This window comes from Jatropha curcas, chromosome 6, assembly GCF_041381405.1.
Source record: "Jatropha curcas cultivar XTBG-Jc1 chromosome 6, XTBG_Jcur_1.0, whole genome shotgun sequence".
NCBI lineage: Eukaryota > Viridiplantae > Streptophyta > Magnoliopsida > Malpighiales > Euphorbiaceae > Jatropha > Jatropha curcas.
The window spans coordinates 18,625,571-18,640,098 of record NC_143156.1 but is presented as its reverse complement, the minus strand read 5'-3'; positions in this window follow the sequence as shown (position 1 = coordinate 18,640,098).

Sequence of the window (14,528 nt, the reverse complement as noted above, 5' to 3'; positions counted from 1 at the left end):
TTAAAAAAATTTCATATGAGATTAATGTGAATATAACGATTAATTAATAAAATAGCAATGTGTATACACACACTTCAATTCAATTTATAGCGTCATTTCTTCAAATTTCATTATAACTATATATATACAATTCTACAATATCACTTAATAAATATGTTTCAAGATACATATAATAAAATATTATATATTTTTAAAAATAAAATTTTCAACTATTTCGTCATCACACATATATGTTTATTTTATTTAAAGATAAATTTTAAAAATTAAAAATTTAAAAATTTTGAAGGACTTAATTATGTAGCCTATTTAAAAATTTATTTACTTTTAATAAATTTAAAAATTAAAATATATAAAATTTTTAAATATCTCATTATCATATATATTTATTAAAAAATAAATTAAAAAAGCTATAAGTTAAAATTTTAAAATATTTAATTATTTATATTTATTTATTTAATAAATTATATCCAATAAACTAATAAAACATAATTTTTTTAATTTTTATTTGCACATTTACTTGTTTTATATATCTGTAGTTTAATTTTTTTACTTACAATATATTACAGAATAGAAAAATAATTAAATAAAAGAAAATTATAAGCATAAATTATACACTATAATAGATCAATAAAAATAAATTTTATTAAGAAAAATAATTAGATCAATATATTTTTAAAAAAATTATAAGCACAAATAATGATTGTTAGCACATTAAAAGTCTTTTATTTTATTACCTTAATTATAATTTTACATATAGAAAAATATGAAAGTTACAATAAAGATAATTATAATTTGTTTGACAAAATGAAAGAAAATATAAAGCATATAACTCTATTATTATCTGTAAGTATAATATCAAAATTTATATTTAAGTTGTATTTGATTTATTATAATTTTTTACCTTTTGTCCAAATTTAAGATAAAATTCTTTACATTTATTCAAACAATTATGTTAATACATATAATATTAACTTCTATATAAATAATATTACTTATAATATTAACTTATATATGTAAAAATAATATTTAATTCAAAAAATTCTAATTAAAGTAATTTTTTCGATACACAATCAACTTACTAAATTAAGGTCATGTTCGGTAGCAGTTTTTGAAGTAGTTTTAGTTTCTGAATCTTAATTAATTTTAGTGTTCAGTAATACAATATCTATCATACCGTTTCATGCTTATACCTGTGTTTCATGAAACGTTCACTAAAAAAAAAATGGTAATTTGCGACCGATCAAAATGCCAAAAATCGGTCGTTAATTTCCATTAGCGGCCGATCAGTGACTTAAAGATATCGGTCGTAAAATACGTCGTCGCAAAATTTAAAAATCGGTCGCAAATTTTGGTCGTGTTTTTATTTTGAAACTCTGTCGCAAAGTGGTCACAGAAAAATTCTGTCACAATTATGAAAGTTGGTCGCAAATTGTAAATTTAAAATTTTAATTTTTGGTAGCAAATCGGTCGCAAATCGATCGCAAAATTGAAAAAAATAAAAAAAATAAATATTATTATGAAACTATAATTTTTTTGCACCTGTGAAAATTGACACATATATATATATATATATATATATATATATATCACAAACGCAATTCAATAACAATATAAAAATATAATTGTTATTTTACTGAACAAAATGTCAAAAAACAAATGAAAAACTAAAAAGGTCCAAAATCAAATGTACGCGGTTGCTCATCTGCACGATCCGATGTCGAATCGCCGGGTTGAGTACCTGCTGGATGTGCTGTAGTGCCGGGAGGGGTGACCAAGGTATCGTCTGCAGCATCGGGATCAGGAGACGGTAGTGGCTGCTACTGAGACGTCGAAACATTTCGGTCTGTAGCAGGCGCAGGATCAGAGGAAGAAGTACCAACACCGGGCTCACTGGACAGCCGCATCACATGCGCTCTAAGCTCTGCAATCTGTCTCTGCTGATCATCAACACGAGCCCGTAATTCAGTAAACTCCTCGGGAGTGTGCTTGGGCTGTGGTCGTGCGCTGGGTGCAGAATCGTGAGATGCTGAGCCGCAGTAAAACTGTGATGCCTGAGACCCGATGCCGTATACCTTACTCTTCTTCTCGCCCCCTACAGCCTCGAGATAAAGTGCTACTTCGTCAATTCTCGACTCAGCTTCAGATTCATCAGTCTGAGAAGAAACAAGACGGTCCCGAGCTGTAGTATAGTTCTCCTGAAAGAATAAAAGAGTTTTAATCAATGCAATTGCAAGCTTTATTATTTTGAACTTTGTACATCTTCGCAACGAGTAGAGGGTAAATGTAAATATTATTCATTGTTACTTACATTGACGCTCACCGCACGTCTGTCGACGAACGTATTAAGATCGTGGTCCTTCGTGTGAGTGTATGTAAACACCTCAATCGGTGTTGGCTCATGACCAAATTCTTTAGCCTGTAATGAATTTTTATGCATGATATATTAATATATATAGTGTCCTTTCATTAAACATCAGTTTCATATACTGTGACTAGTTCGCTTACTAATAATCGAGCTGTCTCTATAACAGATATTGATCCGCCTGTGTGTCGAGAAGGTCCTACTCCATCACCGCCAGTCTCACTGTGCCTATTTTGTGCAAATATCTCTCGCTTTCTCTTGAATGCAGGATCCTCCCAAGCCTTTTGCCAGCTCTCCCATATCTCCTGAGACACGCACTGCTGCTTCTTACCGCTTCTTCTCATCCTATAGATGAAGTCAGCATATCGATTAGCGCATATCTTCTCCCAGGCCACTTTTAGCATAGCCGTAATGGCCTCGTCCCATATGAAATGTTTCTGCAAAAAATGAAAAATAGCGTTTCAATACTAAGGAGGTATGTTGATGAATTGTAAACATTGAATGATGATATAACTTAAACCAAAGCGTACCTGAAACTCCTCCCAATAAAAGTCTCTCGCCTCTTGTGGTACGGCATCCTATGTGTATCCTTCTTTATGCAGCTGTAGCTTGATTATCCTCATAATTTGCCTTGCTGCTCGAGAAGATGGATATATGCTGAGAAAAAAAATAGAAGTGAAATATAATTAGACGAAAGCATCACAATCTGAACAAAATATGCCTTTGGAAAAAGTGAATAAGTACTTACTGTTCAGCTACCAAACTGAGGCTGATACGTGGATCTGATGAAGTTGCAAAAGAAGTGACAAATGCTATAAATGCAGGTAATTAATATATAATTGAAATGACAGTAATGACATTTATGATTACCTTGCACAGTAGGAGACTGTGCAGCTGGTGGAGACTGTACTGGTCTAGAAATGGGGGTAGAAGAGGAAGGAGCAGAAGGACGTGATGGCGGCAGTACTGGTCGCTGAGCAGAGGATGAAGCCCCAGACGTACCTGAAGAAGGATGTGATGGTGGCAGTACTGGTCGCTGAGCAGAGGATGAAGCCCCAGACGTACCTGAAGAAGAAGGAGGGATAGACCCTCCTTGTCCACGGGCACTGCGTCCTGGGCCACGAACTCCACGCGAACCACTGTCGGACGCGTCTGAATCAAACGCTCTGCCTCTAGCCATCTGTACTGCAGATATCAGAACCTAGATAAAATGAATTTATACAATTATATGAATTGTAGAACATGTGGTAAATATGAGTAAAGAAAGTTAATAACATTGAAATTCTTCATTAATAATATTAATTAGATATACATTTATCAATTTGTAACAGTAAAACTGCTCTAAGTATTAAGTGTCTTCAATATCATCTGCTTCCTCCTCCTCTTCATCGTCTTCCTCTTCTTCATATTCGTCTTCTGAGATACCCATGATGATTTGATATTTTTCCTCTTCATCATCCAATGCTCCTATTTCAACATAAGATCGGCTTTCATCATCCAATCTATCCGTTAAATCTTCAATAACTTGCATCTGTTGTTGTGAATACTCAAATTTTGAGGCTCAAAAAGCCTATTTTCCCAGACTACAAACAGTCCGGTTGGACCGGAGGCCATTCGGAAAGTTCACCGAAAGTATGCCAATATGGTACTTGAAGCGTCCGGAAAATTACAAGGATCGCGGAACTGGTCCCGGAATATTTTTTGGAGGTACGGAACCCCCGAAAAAGCCTTTGGAACGAAAAACTATCGAGTGGACAGGATAGGGTGGCAGCAGCCGCCATCCACGGCGACAGCAGCCGCCCTCCAGCCTGGTTTTTCCCTATAAATACAGCCCCGATCGACAGTTTTAGGCACTCGGTCTGTGTTGACGGACGCTCTCTTCTCTCCTACGTTCCTTGCGGTTCTTCTACTGCTTTTCTGCATTTAGTTTAGGCTTTTATTACTCTGCTGTTGTGATATTTGGTCACTTAATTGAATTAATATTAATTAGTATTCCCCAAACGAGGAGCTTAATCTGGAATTTTCAAACTGAAGCTAAGAAGCGGCCGCCGATTAACTCAGGTAATAACGAAACTCTGCCCATTTAATTTCAGCATTTTGTGCATATTCTCTTCTACTCTAAATTCTAATTAAATAATTAAATAACTGCATTCACACCATCGTCATTTTGGCAGCAAACTGCCTTAAGTAAATAAGTTTAGGCTAAAATGCCCGGTTAATCAATAATCGTGGTATTAATGCTTAACTCCGAACATATTGGCTAAAGTGCCTAGTTAATTAATAACTACGGTGTAATTGTCTTTATTTCGAACAGCTCGGCTAAAAGTCCAATTAATCAATAATTGTGGCCAAAAGCCTTAATCAATCACGTTTTTGGCAACAAATTGCCTACAGTTTAATCAATCACGTTTTGGCAACAAATTGCCTACGGTTTAATCAATCGCTTTTGGCAAACAAATTGCCTATAATTCAAATAACCACTTTTTAGCGACAAATTACTTGAATCGACGTTTTGGTAATAAATTGCCTCAACTAATCAATCAACTTTTTTTAGCAACAAATCGCCCAAGTATCACTTTTTCTTTGGCAATAAATTGCCTAAATTACATATCATCTTTTGGCACGAATGCCTTAATCATTTTGGCGACAAATCGCCCAACGAAACCCCTTTGGCACAAATGCCCTTAATCAATCACTCTGGCGACAAATCGCCTAACCAATCTTTGGCAACAAATTGCCTAATTAAATGTCAACTTTTGGCACAAATACCTTACTCAACCATTTTGGCAACAAATAGCCCAAACATCAGTTTTTGGCAATAAATTGCCCAATCAAACACCTTTTGGCAACAAATGCCTAAAACAACAAATCAATCAATCTTTGGCACAAATGCCTAAAAAATGCACGAAGCATGCACACACTCATGCATGAAGCATACCCCTTCAAAATGCCTTTGAATAGGCTTTATCGAACTACGTCGGCTTTGATCTCTCATTCAAACGACAGTACGTAGGCACGTTCGAGATTCAACCCCGAGCGGCAAGTCGAAATCACCAAAACACTTTACTGGTCCAATTGCATCAATTTACCTTGCAAAGCATTTACACTTAGGTTAGTTAATCAGCATGACATAGTCTCGGGATCCACCTCGGGTTCGTAGATTGTGCCTTAAACTTTGGGGTAATTAATCTAGACTTAGGTTAATTAAAATTGCAGTCATTTAGGGTTCTTTCTTAGTTTTCCCTTATAAAAATAAACTAGGTGGCGACTTCATAAAATACACACGTGAGCATACCTCGTTCTAGCATAATTTTGCCTTCGGGGAAGGGTTCACAATTTGGCGACTCTGCTGGGGAACTATGTAATCATTTTGCATAAAGTGGACTACAATTGCTGCATCAACTAACCTGCCCTTCTTCAGGTATTATTTTGTTGTGCTTTGTTTTGTAGGGTACCCTGACACGAATCAAGTGTTCTTTCTTTAAGAATACTTGATGAGGAAATTTGGACTTAACTGTAAAATTTAATCAAAACATTTAAATTTGTTGATTTATTTGCACGATTGAGAATCTTTTTTCTCCATTGCATAAAAAATGAATTTCAAATGAATTTCTTCTCTTCTGTTCAAACTTCTGAGTCTGGATAGCGAGTAGCACTGATCGGCAGGTCTCCTTGATTATGTCGACGGACAGCCAAAGCGTCCTCCCTGTTACCGCAAACCATCCCTAATCCTTTTGGGGGTGGCCCATGAGTATGCGTACTGTTGGACCCACGCGAAACTCTTTGTTTTACATGTGGTTAGGTATATCCTTACTCAAGGTTCAAGGGTCCCTTAATAAGCCAATTTTCTATTTGTGTTATAGCCTATAGAACCTATCCTTTAGGGCTGTATGCACCCAATGATGTGAATCATATCATTAAAACGAATTATGACGTGATATTGTGCGTATTCATGACATATCATTTCATAAATATTAAAAACATTAAAAAGAACACAAAATATTCTTTTTAGTCATGCACAATTAGACAAAGGAGTCGATCTACCTCACATTCAGCTCCCCTGATACAGAATACTACCCACTGTACCTTAATCCAGTTACCCTTATCCTCACAGGTACCCACTGTTCGAGTGCCTACCCAAGTTCCAGTCACACCTACAGTGCCATCACCAACCTCACCAGCTTCACCAACCTCACCAGCTTCACCAACTTCACCTGCAATCCAAATGGCATCATCTTTCCCTCATCGCCAAGCTCTTTGCAAGGCCTTGAGTCAGCTACAAACATCGGTGGAGGTTAGCCCTGAAGTGCTAGTATCTTCCCTTACACAAGCATCCAAGATGCAAAGCATTAGGTTTTCTGACGATGACTTGCCCAAGGAAGGAGGCAGTCACAATGATGCACTCTACGTTACTGTTCAGACTAGAGAAAAGACTGTGCCCATGGTTCTCATTGACAATGGGTCAGCATTAAATGTCTGCCCACTCAAGGTAACTAGCTGTCTGGGGTTGGAGGAAGCAGATTTCAGTCCATCGGACCAGATAGTCAAAGCTTATGACAGCACCCGAAGGGAAGTGTTGGGGATTGCTAAATTGAAATTAGCAATTGGGCCAGCTATGATGGAGGTCCCGTTCCAAGTAATTGATGTGCCTACTAGTTTCAACCTACTCCTGGGACGGCCTTGGATACATCATACTAAGGCAGTGCCCTCTTCTCTGCATCAAAAGGTCAAGTTTCCTTACGAGGGCAAAGTTATAACTATTCAGGGGGATGACTATAGCCAACTGAAGAAGACAAAGGGCCAGCCTCTCTTTGAGGTCAACCCTGAGAATGCCAACCTGCCCCTCTCTGGATTTCAATATGACACAATACAGTGCATAGAGGAAAAAACTGCAAACTCTCGAATTCTCTTTGATTTCGGGACGATGCAAATAAACTGCATGATTCCTTTAATGCTGAAAATGTCCTACCTGCCGGGAATGGTTATGGCGAGGTTCGGAAAGACATACCCCACACTGCAAGCTTGTGAGTGTCCGGTGAACAAAGGGACCTTTGGGCTAGTTATGAGCCCACCGATGAAGACCTTGCTAGAAGGACCAGGAGAAGAAAGAAGAAGGGTATACAGATGCGACCTTACTTTTTGACTTTGAATGGTCATTTCTGCAAACCAGGAGAAACAATTCCTTATTGTAGCTTCTAGGAACCACTCTACTACCCGACAGCTAAGAAAATGCTGCCCGGGCTAGAAATATTTGCTGATGTCTGGGACAACAAGCTAGAGGCAATAACCGAGCTGGAGATAGAAGATCTCATGCAGCCCAGTCTCTTTGACGAGGTTGCAGTTATTACTAGTAATGATGGGAACCAAGATTTACTGAGCCTAATCAAGACGAATACAGGGCCTCTCACCAACTGGTATACCGAGGAGGAGCACGCTGCTGACAAAACCCTTCTCGAGCCAAACCTAGAGTCTGGACCTGATGTCAAGTCCTGTACTGAGTCTGAGTTTGACCCTGAGTCTGAAATCGAGTCAGAGTCCAGTTCCGAGTTTTCTGTATAGGATTTGGAAAATCCGAATTTTAAATTTGATGTAATTTTTGAGGACGATTCCGTCCTCATCAATAAAAGCTTACAGATCATTGGTTACCCTGCGTGTCAATCTTTCCAAGCATATCCTAGGAAAAATAATGAAAAAGAAATAAATGAAATAAAAAATGAAAAAGAGAAAATAATATTGGCAAAGAAGAAAATGAACATACATACATTGCATCTGACTGTGTGAACAGGGAACAGATCATTGAATGCTTGAAGAAGTTTGCCGATTGCTTCATATGGAAGGCTAGTGACATCACTGGAATTGACCCAGCAATAGCAGTACACAAGATTCCAGTGTACCCCGAGGCTAAGCCGGTAAAACAGAAGCTAAGGAGGCTGAAAACAGAATGGTCCTTGAAAATCAAGGAGGAAGTAGCTAAGCAATTGGAAAACAAGTTCATAGAGCCCATTGCCTACCCAACATGGTTAGCAAACATAGTTCCGGTTCCTAAGAAGGATGGAAAGGTGCGAATGTGTGTCGACTACCAGGATCCGAATAAAGCATGTCTGAAGGATGATTTTCCTTTGCCTCATATTGACTTGTTGGTTGACTGAATGGCTGGACACGAGATGGTCTCCTTGACTGATCTCGCTGTCGGGTACAATCAGATAATGATGCATTTGCTAGACAAAGAGAAGACGACATTCATCACAGAGTGGGGAACCTACTGCTATAGGGTCATGCCTTTTGGGCTCAAAAATGCCCGGGCAACTTATCAAAGAATGGCAACAACTATCTTCCACGACATGATTCATAAAGAAGTTGAGGTGTATGTGGACGACATGGTTGTTAAATCGAAAACAGCTGAAGAACATACCACAGCACTTGAGAAGTTCTTCCTTAGGCTTCGAAAGTACAATTTCAACCCGACAAAATGTCTGTTTGGAGCTACATCCGGAGTATTTCTGGGGCATATGGTCAGCCGGAAAGGCATAGAGGTTGACCCTTCAAAAGCCAAAGCCATTTTGGAAATGCCAGCATCGAAGACGGAAAAGGAAGTTCGGGGTTTCCTGGGAAGGCTACAGTACATCAGCCGATTCATTAATCGATTGGTCGATACTTGTGGTCCGATCTTCAAATTACTCAGGAAAGGGGTATCCGTCGAATGGAACGAAGATTGTCAGAAAGCCTTTGATCATGTCAAACAGTATTTACTATCTCCGCCAGTCTTGCAACCACCAAGGCTAGGAAAACCTTTGCTATTGTACCTATCAGTGACAGAAGAAGCGATGGGTGCAATGCTAGCTCAACAAGCAGAAGACACAAGGGTAGAAAATGCCGTGTACTACCTTAGCAAAAAGATGCTAGACTATGAGCTGAAGTATAATAAGATAGAGAAGTTATGTCTGGCTCTAGTTTGGGCTTGTACAAAGCTGCAGCACTACCTTTCATCCTATACCACATATGTTATCTCTGAATCGAACCCCTTGAAATTCCTTATGGAGAGGCTGGTTCTTGACAGTAAGATGGCTAAGTGGCTGTCAGTGCTCGCAGCCTATGACTTGAAATTTGTACAACGGAAGGCAGTAAAAGGAGGAGCCTTGGCTGACCAATTAGCGGAACTGCCCATGGAAGACGAAATGAAAGAAGTGGAGTTTCCTGATGAAGATCTCTTGAACATGGAAAATGACGTTTGGGAGATGTATTTTGATGGAGCTTCGAATTATTACGGAAATGGAATTGGAGTCGTGTTCAAAACTCCTTGTGGAGAATACGTCCCAATCGCAGTCAAGTTAGATTTCGACTGCACCAACAATGAAGCCGAGTATGAAGCTTGCATTAAAGGGTTAGAAGCGGCCCTGGAAAAAGAGATAAAAGTCCTTAGGGTTTTCGGGGATTCCAATTTAATAGTCTCCCAAGCTCTAAGGAAGTGGAAAATTAAGGAAGAGTGTTTGGTTCCTTACCTACAACGCTTGGACGAATTGGCTCAACAATTCGAGGATCTGTCTTTCTATTACTTGCCCTGAGCCAAAAACCAGTTTGCTGATGCCCTTGCTACTTTAGCTTCCATGTTCAATGTAAAGGGGAATCAAATCATTCGACCTTTGACAGTTCGGCTACAGAAACAGCCGACCCACATCATGAATTTGGTCGATGACAAGGCTTGGTTTTGGGACGTACAGAATTATCTTCAGAACGAGGCTTACCCGGATGGATCCTCAAAGACTGATCAACGGACACTGAGACAATTAGCATCCGGATATTTCCTTATTGGGGGAGTTCTATATAAAAGAAGTTGGAACGATTTGCATCTAAGATGCGTAGATGAAGGGGAAGCTCAAACCATTATGGATTCCTTACACAACGGGGAGTCCGGTCCACACATGCACGGGATAGCTCTGGCTCGAAAAATCATGAACCTGGGTTATTACTGGTCAACTATGAAGGCAGATTGCGTGAGGCACGTGCAGAAGTGCCATGAGTGTTAAATTTTTGCTAAGCTGCAAAAACAGCCTCCGGTCAATTTGAATCCCATTGCTTCACCTTGGCCCTTCGCAACTTGGGGCATAGATGTGATCGGAAAGATCCACCCAAAGGCTTCCAATGGTCATCAATTCATCCTGGTTGCTGTAGACTATTTCACTAAGTGGATCGAGGCAGCCTCTTATTCGGTTTTGAATGCCAAGAAGGCGGCACAGTTCATTCGTACTAACATCCTTTGTCGGTACAGAACGCCATTTGAGATCATCACTGATAATGGGTCCCACTTTCAGAGTGAATTTTCTGATTTGTTGAAAGAGAAGAGAATCCAACATCATAAGTCCTCACCCTATCGTCCACAAACAAATGGGGCTGTAGAGGCTGCAAATAAGGCTATAAAAGTCATTTTGTAGAAGACAGTTCAAAAGCACAAAGCTTGGCAAGAACAGTTACCCAATGCCCTATGGGGATATAGGACTTCAATCAGAACGCCCACCGGAGCAACTCCGTATTCCTTGGTATATGGTATGGAGGCAGTGCTGCCTGTTGAACTGGAAGTTCGGTCGGCAAGAATCATCCGGGAAAGCCAAATCAGCGAAGCAGATTGGGTCTAGAATTACCACCTCCAACTCCTAGGTATTGATGAGAAAAGATTACAAGCGATCCACCGAACTTAGGTTTACCAGAGGAGAATGGCTAGGCATTTTAATAAGAAGGTCAAAGACCGAAGATTGGAAGAAGGTTGTTTGGTCTTGAAGGAAATTAGACAACCAGTCATAGACCCACATGGAAAGTTTCGTCCTCGTTGGGCTGGGCCCTACATTCTAAAGAGAATACTGTCCGGCGGAGCGTCATTTTGACTAATTTAGATGGTTTGGAGTTCACGAATCCATGTAATTTACATCAGTTAAAAAGATATTATGTGTAATTATAATCATTGCATGATGTAAAAAAGAGCTACATTAGACCTGATTCTCCTCGGAAAAAAGAAATTATGTATCGGAGATATGTAGGCAGCCCTCTTTTGGGCGCGGTCTAAACATTAATGGAATAATTCATTCTTCTTTGCTAAAAAAGAAAAACCCGCTAAGTTGAAAACCCGAAAAGGGCGGCTTAGGCAAAAGTTAGAGCTTGAATAAATAAATTGGGAAATGCTTGGAAAGCCCAAAAGTCAAAACTGTATTGTCATTCCAATAAAGTCAAGCAAAAGAGTCCATAAAGTTCAAAAAATAAATAAAATAAAAGTCTAAGTCCAAAAAAAAACATACATCCAAAGCCAAAAGATAAATCCAAAGTCAAAATAGCAAAAGAAAAAACAAAAGTCCAAAAAATCTAAGCGTCCCGTCGCCTACGTGGGGCAACATCCTCAATGTCGTCTTTAGGTGCTGAACCCTCTCCAACCTCGCTTGTCCGAGGAGCCATCACAATCTCCTCATCAGTCCCGTCCGCATCATCGGCGCCAACCTGAGCCCAACCCTCAAGTGCACTCAGCAGTGCGTTCCTCCTTGGCCTCTCAATCGGCCAAACAGCAGCAATGAACCAGGTTCGGTACTCTGGAGAAGTATGAACACCGGCAAGATTAGGTAGGGGCCTAACCATGTGATGATCTCTAACTCAGGCCTTAAAGATGGCTCGGGTAACACCCGGAGTAATAACTGAATCAACAGAAGTGCCATCCACAATCGGAACAGTCTGGTCTATCCCCATCTGCCTTAAAACGCGCGAAGCGCAGTACCACGTGCAATGTGTAAGGCCTAGAAGGTAAACTCGAGTATGGCAGAAGCTAACCTGGATAAAGCGGGTGATGTCATACCAGGAAATGTACCACAGTACCTCATTTGGACCCAACTCAATCAGCCATTAGGTCCATGCATCAGTAGACGGATGAGTGATCAGGATCCTCCGCATACGATACTGAGAGGGGTTATAAGGTAAGAAAGTAGGAGCAGCAACCACTTGGAGGTGGTCCTTTAACCAAACCTAAGTATAGATCCTTTCTATTACGAAGGAATGAACCAAAAGAAAGAAGAGACAATAAGGAAAAGGAGAAGGGAAAATACCTGGAGAATGATCGGAGAGACAGTCTAATTATCAAAACCCAAGCCGGCTCTGTCAAGACTTCGGATAGTCTCGGCTAACACAATACCGCCGATGCAGCCCATGTCCTCCATCTGACGAATCATCAGACAGAGTCGTAAATCACCAAAGCCTGGGTCCTTATTAAACAAGAAACCCGCCAATAAGCAGAAAATAAAAGCCCGCATCCTCAGCCTCATCCGGTCTGGATCATCTGGTCGAGTCTCTGAAAATTCATCAATCAGTGGTAGTAGAATTGCCTTCTGGTCATCCACAACCATGGCCCTTGCCTGTGGCTAGCTGAACTGGAATAGACTTTCAAACGACCACATATACCCAATTTTGACCTCATGTCTAACCAAAGGGGCATTGGGATCGCACCCTATAATCATGCAGAATTCCTCAAAGAGAGGACACATTTCCTCCATCATGGCACCGAATCGAAAAACGTGGGCCTCCGGGTCCCAAAATCTGATGCAGGCCTGTAAAAAAGTCCCAGTCTATAACCACTCCCCTAAGGATAGCAATAGGAGATAGACCGTACCTCCCCAAATTGATCTTTTCTACCTTGGAGAGACTCTTAGTCCAATTGTGCATGCTGTGGTTATAAAAGGGATTCATTTTTGAAAAAAAAAAAAAGATCAGAAATTGAAAAAATTGAAAATTGAAATTGAAAAAAAAATTGAGAAAAAAATCCCGTTTTTTTACAAATCAAAATGGATAATCATGCATACATATAAAATTTTCAGTACTAACCAATTGCAGGTACAGTCAAAGTACAGTACAGAAATACAAGCAAGGAAAATAGCCAAAAGGCGGGTCTTCTAGACGCGTCCGATTTTCGCCTTCAAAATTTGTTTTTTCAGACAACCACCGACTCCCATAAATCATTTTTATGGTTGCCGGTGGGGGGCAACTGTGAATACTCAAATTTTGAGGCTCAAAAAGCCTATTTTTCCGGACTGCAAACAGTCCGACCGGACCGGAGACCATTCGGAAAGTTAACCGAAAGTATGCCAATATGGTACTTGAAGGGTCCGGAAAATTACGAGGATCGCGGAACTGGTCCCGGAATATTTTTTGGAGGTACGGAACTCCCGAAAAAGCCTTTGGAACGAAAAACTAGCGAGTGGACAGGATAGGGTGGCAGCAGCCGCCGTCCACGGTGGCAGCAGCTGCCCTCCAGCCTGGTTTTTCCCTATAAATACAGCCCCGAATCGACAGTTTTAGGCACTCGGTCTGTGTTGACGGACGCTCTCTTCTCTCCTACGCTCCTTGCGGTTCTTCTACTGCTTTTCTGCATTTAGTTTAGGCTTTTATTACTCTGCTGTTGTGATATTTGGTCACTTAATTGAATTAATTTTAATTAGTATTCCCCAAACGAGGAGCTTAATCTAGAATTTTCAAACTGAAGCTAAGAAGCGGCCGCCAATTAACTCAGGTAATAACGAAACTCTGCCCATTTAATTTCAGCATTTTGTGCATATTCTCTTCTACTCTAAATTCTAATTAAATAATTAAATAACTGCATTCACACCATTGTCATTTTGGCAGCAAACTGCCTTAAGTAAATAAGTTTAGGCTAAAATGCCCGGTTAATCAATAATCGTGGTATTAATGCTTAACTCCGAACATATTGGCTAAAGTGCCTAGTTAATTAATAACTACGGTGTAATTGCCTTTATTTCGAACAGTTCGGCTAAAAGTCCAATTAATCAATAATTGTGGCTAAAAGCCTTAATCAATCACGTTTTTTGCAACAAATTGCCTACAGTTTAATCAATCACGTTTTGGCAACAAATTGCCTACGGTTTAATCAATCGCTTTTGGCAAACAAATTGCCTATAATTCAAATAACCACTTTTTAGCAACAAATTGCTTGAATCGACGTTTTGGTAATAAATTGCCTCAACTAATCAATCAACTTTTTTTGGCAACAAATCACCCAAGTATCACTTTTTCTTTGGCAATAAATTGTCTAAATTACATATCATCTTTTGGCACGAATGCCTTAATCATTTTGGCGACAAATCGCCCAACGAAACCCCTTTGGCACAAATGCCCTTAATCAATC